The sequence below is a fragment of the Salmo trutta genome, chromosome 37 (assembly GCF_901001165.1).
Source record: "Salmo trutta chromosome 37, fSalTru1.1, whole genome shotgun sequence".
NCBI classification, from domain to species: domain Eukaryota; kingdom Metazoa; phylum Chordata; class Actinopteri; order Salmoniformes; family Salmonidae; genus Salmo; species Salmo trutta.
Genome location: NC_042993.1, coordinates 8,066,984 through 8,074,469, shown reverse-complemented (window position 1 = coordinate 8,074,469; position 7,486 = coordinate 8,066,984). Strand labels below are relative to the sequence as shown.

The window sequence follows — 7,486 nt, the reverse complement described above, 5'->3', positions numbered from 1 at the left end:
GGACCTGTACATTGCTAAACATGACCCGATAGACAGCAAAGTAAGACGGGTAAGGGGGGGGGTCTCATTTTGGAGGAGTGCTGCTTAATTGACTGTTACATATGGAGCAGGCCTTCACTGACAAGCTTCTAAACTACCAGCTCCTCATATCACACTTGGACATAAGTTAGTGGCACTGATATTTGGTAGTCTGGGCCACAGATTGACAGTACCTGGCTTCCAGATTGCAGGCCTGCCTAAGACTATAGCAAAGTTACTAGTGAGGTACTGCTCCGTTTCAGCTGTGATGGGCAGCCTAGCTGTATGGATAAGAATGTGCATTTTGTATGATTAGTGTCCATGTATCCAAGACCTTTAAATCCTTCTTGATGTAATGCAATTTATGGTTCAAAAATTATTTAATGTTTGTGTGATAGTAATATTGAACAAGAGTTATGCTCATGCTATTTAATTCAGATCAACCACCTCAGTTCAGAAAAACATTTTAAATAAATGCTTCAGTAAACAAATTATTTTATCACAATGTTATTTGAAGAGTTTATTTTGGGGTTCATGTTTTCTTTCTCCATGTGTCCTTCTGACCGCACCTTGCTTTTAGAAAGCGTTCCTACACAGTGTTGATCGTAAATTATGCCTATGCCAAAATAATCAACGTGACTGACAAACCTTGACATGGAAATTACATACATTTTACTCAATTTGAAATTCATGAGGAAGAGGTGAGGAAAGACAGATCCACCCAATGAAGATATCCCAGAAGTATCTGGCCTTCATTCCTCAGAGAATATCTCCTGCAAGACAAAAACAGAAAACCCCAGCATTCTACTTCCCAGTCATGTGTGTGCCTCACGTTTAGCCACAGGTGTAAGCCACATCCAGGTACTTGTAGGTTCCTTCCTATCTCCATACAGAGAGTTGAACACCGGGACGTCACACTGGCTCTTCCCATCACAACTGTGTCAACGATAGGTACAGGTTAACACTACACTACAGGTTAACACTACAGTACAGGTTAACACTACAGTCATGTTTCTACAGTACAGGTTAACACTACAGTACAGGTTAACACTACAGTACAGGTTAACACTACAGTCATGTTTCTACAGTACAGGTTAACACTACAGTACAGGTTAACACTACAGTCATGTTTCTACAGTACAGGTTAACACTACAGTCATGTTTCTACAGTACAGGTTAACACTACAGTCACGTTTCTACAGTACAGGTTAACACTACAGTCACGTTTCTACAGTACAGGTTAAGAGTACAGTCATGTTTCTACAGTACAGGTTAACAGTACAGTCATGTTTCTACAGTACAGGTTAACACTACAGTCATGTTTCTACAGTACAGGTTAACACTACAGTCATGTTTCTACAGTACAGGTTAACACTACAGTCATGTTTCTACAGTACAGGTTAACACTACAGTCATGTTTCTACAGTACAAGATAACGCTACAGTCATGTTTCTACAGTACAAGTTAACGCTACAGTCATGTTTCTACAGTACAGGTTAACACTACAGTCATGTTTCTACAGTACAGGTTAACACTACAGTCATGTTTCTACAGTACAGGTTAACGCTACAGTCATGTTTCTACAGTACAGGTTAACACTGCAGTCATGTTTCTACAGTACAGGTTAACACTACAGTCATGTTTCTACAGTACAGGTTAACGCTACAGTCATGTTTCTACAGTACAGGTTAACACTACAGTCATGTTTATACAGTACAGGTTAACGCTACAGTCATGTTTCTACAGTACAGGTTAACACTACAGTCATGTTTCTACAGTACAGGTTAACACTACAGTCATGTTTCTACAGTACAGGCTAACACTACAGTCATGTTTCTACAGTACAGGTTAACAGTACAGTCATGTTTCTACAGTACAGGTTAACACTACAGTCATGTTTCTACAGTACAGGTTAACACTACAGTACAGGTTAACACTACAGTCATGTTTCTACAGTACAGGTTAACACTACAGTCATGTTTCTACAGTACAGGTTAACACTACAGTCATGTTTCTACAGTACAGGTTAACGCTACAGTCATGTTTCTACAGTACAAGTTAACGCTACAGTCATGTTTCTACAGTACAGGTTAACACTACAGTCATGTTTCTACAGTACAGGTTAACAGTACAGTCATGTTTCTACAGTACAAGTTAACAGTACAGTCATGTTTCTACAGTACAGGTTAACACTACAGTCATGTTTCTACAGTACAGGTTAACACTACAGTCATGTTTCTACAGTACAGGTTAACGCTACAGTCATGTTTCTACAGTACAGGTTAACAGTACAGTCATGTTTCTACAGTACAGGTTAACACTACAGTCATGTTTCTACAGTACAGGTTAACAGTACAGTCATGTTTCTACAGTACAGGTTAACACTACAGTCATGTTTCTACAGTACAGGTTAACACTACAGTCATGTTTCTACAGTACAGGTTAACACTACAGTCATGTTTCTACAGTACAGGTTAACACAACAGTCATGTTTCTACAGTACAGGTTAACACTACAGTACAGGTTAACACTACAGTCATGTTTCTACAGTACAGGTTAACACTACAGTCATGTTTCTACAGTACAGGTTAACACTACAGTCATGTTTCTACAGTACAGGTTAACACTACAGTCATGTTTCTACAGTACAGGTTAACGTTACAGTCATGTTTCTACAGTACAGGTTAACACTACAGTCATGTTTCTAAAGTACAGGTTAACGCTACAGTCATGTTTCTACAGTACAGGTTAACACTACAGTCATGTTTCTACAGTACAGGTTAACGCTACAGTCATGTTTCTACAGTACAGGTTAACACTACAGTCATGTTTCTACAGTACAGGTTAACACTACAGTCATGTTTCTACAGTACAGGCTAACACTACAGTCATGTTTCTACAGTACAGGTTAACAGTACAGTCATGTTTCTACAGTACAGGTTAACACTACAGTCATGTTTCTACAGTACAGGTTAACACTACAGTACAGGTTAACACTACAGTCATGTTTCTACAGTACAGGTTAACACTACAGTCATGTTTCTACAGTACAGGTTAACACTACAGTCATGTTTCTACAGTACAGGTTAACACTACAGTCATGTTTCTACAGTACAGGTTAACACTACAGTCATGTTTCTACAGTACAGGTTAACGCTACAGTCATGTTTCTACAGTACAAGTTAACGCTACAGTCATGTTTCTACAGTACAGGTTAACACTACAGTCATGTTTCTACAGTACAGGTTAACACTGCAGTCATGTTTCTACAGTACAAGTTAACAGTACAGTCATGTTTCTACAGTACAGGTTAACACTACAGTCATGTTTCTACAGTACAGGTTAACACTACAGTCATGTTTCTACAGTACAGGTTAACGCTACAGTCATGTTTCTACAGTACAGGTTAACAGTACAGTCATGTTTCTACAGTACAGGTTAACACTACAGTCATGTTTCTACAGTACAGGTTAACACTACAGTCATGTTTCTACAGTACAGGTTAACACTACAGTCATGTTTCTACAATACAGGTTAACACTACAGTCATGTTTCTACAGTACAGGTTAACACTACAGTACAGGTTAACACTACAGTCATGTTTCTACAGTACAGGTTAACACTACAGTCATGTTTCTACAGTACAGGTTAACACTACAGTCATGTTTCTACAGTACAGGTTAACACTACAGTCATGTTTCTACAGTACAGGTTAACACTACAGTCATGTTTCTACAGTACAGGTTAACGCTACAGTCATGTTTCTACAGTACAGGTTAACACTACAGTCATGTTTCTACAGTACAGGTTAACACTACAGTCATGTTTCTACAGTACAGGCTAACACTACAGTCATGTTTCTACAGTACAGGTTAACAGTACAGTCATGTTTCTACAGTACAGGTTAACACTACAGTCATGTTTCTACAGTACAGGTTAACACTACAGTACAGGTTAACACTACAGTCATGTTTCTACAGTACAGGTTAACACTACAGTCATGTTTCTACAGTACAGGTGTAACACTACAGTCATGTTTCTACAGTACAGGTTAACGCTACAGTCATGTTTCTACAGTACAAGTTAACGCTACAGTCATGTTTCTACAGTACAGGTTAACACTACAGTCATGTTTCTACAGTACAGGTTAACACTGCAGTCATGTTTCTACAGTACAAGTTAACAGTACAGTCATGTTTCTACAGTACAGGTTAACACTACAGTCATGTTTCTACAGTACAGGTTAACGCTACAGTCATGTTTCTACAGTACAGGTTAACAGTACAGTCATGTTTCTACAGTACAGGTTAACACTACAGTCATGTTTCTACAGTACAGGTTAACAGTACAGTCATGTTTCTACAGTACAGGTTAACACTACAGTCATGTTTCTACAGTACAGGTTAACACTACAGTCATGTTTCTACAGTACAGGTTAACACTACAGTCATGTTTCTACAGTACAGGTTAACACTACAGTACAGGTTAACACTACAGTCATGTTTCTACAGTACAGGTTAACACTACAGTCATGTTTCTACAGTACTGGTTAACAGTACAGTCATGTTTCTACAGTACAGGTTAACAGTACAGTCATGTTTCTACAGTACAGGTTAACACTACAGTCATGTTTCTACAGTACAGGTTAACACTACAGTCATGTTTCTACAGTACAGGTTAACACTACAGTCATGTTTCTACAGTACAGGTTAACACTACAGTCATGTTTCTACAGTACAAGATAACGCTACAGTCATGTTTCTACAGTACAAGTTAACGCTACAGTCATGTTTCTACAGTACAGGTTAACACTACAGTCATGTTTCTACAGTACAGGTTAACACTACAGTCATGTTTCTACAGTACAGGTTAACGCTACAGTCATGTTTCTACAGTACAGGTTAACGCTACAGTCATGTTTCTACAGTACAGGTTAACACTACAGTCATGTTTCTACAGTACAGGTTAACGCTACAGTCATGTTTCTACAGTACAGGTTAACACTACAGTCATGTTTCTACAGTACAGGTTAACGCTACAGTCATGTTTCTACAGTACAGGTTAACACTACAGTCATGTTTCTACAGTACAGGTTAACACTACAGTCATGTTTCTATAGTACAGGTTAACACTACAGTCATGTTTCTACAGTACAGGTTAACAGTACAGTCATGTTTCTACAGTACAGGTTAACACTACAGTCATGTTTCTACAGTACAGGTTAACACTACAGTACAGGTTAACACTGCAGTCATGTTTCTACAGTACAGGTTAACACTACAGTCATGTTTCTACAGTACAGGTTAACACTACAGTCATGTTTCTACAGTACAGGTTAACACTACAGTCATGTTTCTACAGTACAGGTTAACACTACAGTCATGTTTCTACAGTACAAGTTAACGCTACAGTCATGTTTCTACAGTACAGGTTAACACTACAGTCATGTTTCTACAGTACAGGTTAACACTACAGTCATGTTTCTACAGTACAGGTTAACACTACAGTCATGTTTCTACAGTACAAGTTAACGCTACAGTCATGTTTCTACAGTACAGGTTAACACTACAGTCATGTTTCTACAGTACAGGTTAACGCTACAGTCATGTTTCTACAGTACAGGTTAACACTACAGTCATGTTTCTACAGTACAGGTTAACACTAGTCATGTTTCTACAGTACAGGTTAACAGTAATGCGTTTCAAATAGTACACTGCAGGTTTCAATAACTATCTGCCATCTTACTGGCAGTTGTGGATTGGCTGAGACAGTTGGTGTTGGCTAGTTGGTTAGCAGGCCGTTTAAAGGAAGACACTGGCTGGCCACGGCGGCCATAGCTGGCACTGTGGATCTGGATTGTACTGGATTCATCTGAGGGAGGAAGAGAGTTAAGGCTGGATGTCTGGTGTGTGCTAGTGATGGTAATATAAACCATATATGAAACTACTATACCATACATACATACATACATACATACATACATACATACATACATACATACATACATACATACATACATACATACATACATACATACATACATACATACATACATACATACATACATACATACATACATACATACATACATACATACATACATACATACATACATACATACATACATGACAGAAGAATACTGTACAGCCGAGTTCACAAGCTTAACACATACTAGAACATCAGCGCTTTGCCACATTCTACAGCATCAGAGCCTTACCACATTCTAATAGCGCATCAGAACCTTCACAAGTAATGCTGCGTGCTGCCAGGACAAAGAAACAGGAATTACACACCACAGTGGCCACTGCTGAGCAGACATAAATAAAGACATACCTTTTCATAGCAGACATTAGGCTGGTGTAGTATTTTGTATTATTATACATAGAAACAGACTGACTTGCTAGGATACAGGTGTAGGTGGTTTCCAGGTATTTGTAGATTCCAACACAGGGGTCAGAAGTACGTAAGACTCCAGTGTTCACTTCACACACCTGTTTCCCATTGCACCTGGGGGATATCAGGCGGTAAGATGAGCTATGGCTGGGATTTAATCAAAGGCGTTGTCGACAAGCATGTGTCGCTTGACATTTAAGGCAGACATCTGCAGTGTTTACCGGGAACGTCAGGATTTTTTATTTTTTTATTTTAAAAGGCACATTGGCGATACTGCAATGTGCTTTTCAACAACACGCCTCTGGCTGAATCCGAGCCTGTCTTTATCAAATAAACACTGACTGAGTACCTCTGAGAGGACCTCCAGGGTGCCCGTCTTTGAACACTGTGTTGGTCAGCTGGTTGGCAGGTCGTCCTTCTCTGCAGGTGGTTCCATTAGTCCTTCCGTACAGAGATCTCTCAATGAAGATCACTCCAGAATCTAGCAGGGAAAGAAAAAGTACAGGTGAAGAGATATAGCACTATGGAGAGGCCATCAGGATAGAATGTGTGTGTTCTTACCACAGATCAGGAACCGGACGTTTTCTCCATTGTCACAGGTGACCACTAGTCGCTGAGTGAGAAACAATTACCATCACATTAACTGAACAAAAAATATATGCAACAAATAATGTGTTGGTCCCATGTTTCATGAGCAAAAATAAAACAAATCCCAGTAATTTTCCATATGCACAAATTGGTTTTGGTGAGCATTTCTCCTTTGCCAAGATAAGCCATCCACCTGACAGTTGTGGCAAATCAAGAAGCTGATTAAACAGCATGATCATTACACAGGTGCACCTTGTGCTGGGGACAATAAAAGACCACTAAAATGTGAAGTCACAACAATGCAACAGATGTCTCAAGTTGAGGGTATGTGCAATTGGCATGCTGACTGCAGTAGAGTCCACCAGAGCTGTTGCCAGAGAATAGAATTTCTCTACCACAAGCCACCTCCATTTTAGAGAATTTGGCAATACGTCTAACCGGCCTCACAACCGCAGACCACGTGTAACCACGCCAACCTAGGACCTCC

At 39.4% G+C, this 7,486-nt stretch overlaps 1 long non-coding RNA gene across 2 annotated transcripts; it reads right to left on the bottom strand.

The window, feature by feature from the left end:
* Positions 1-509: 509 nt before the first annotated feature.
* Positions 510-7,038, bottom strand: LOC115177306 (uncharacterized). 2 transcript variants are annotated; one of them, XR_003872383.1, is made up of 5 exons: positions 6,973-7,025; positions 6,761-6,892; positions 6,236-6,525; positions 5,764-5,889; positions 510-954 (listed from the first exon to the last, which is right to left on the bottom strand). It is a non-coding gene; the product is annotated as an uncharacterized LOC115177306 (long non-coding RNA). The 2 variants fall into 2 exon arrangements; XR_003872382.1 differs by having other exon boundaries at positions 6,761-7,038.
* Between the last annotated feature and the right edge of the window lie 448 nt (positions 7,039-7,486).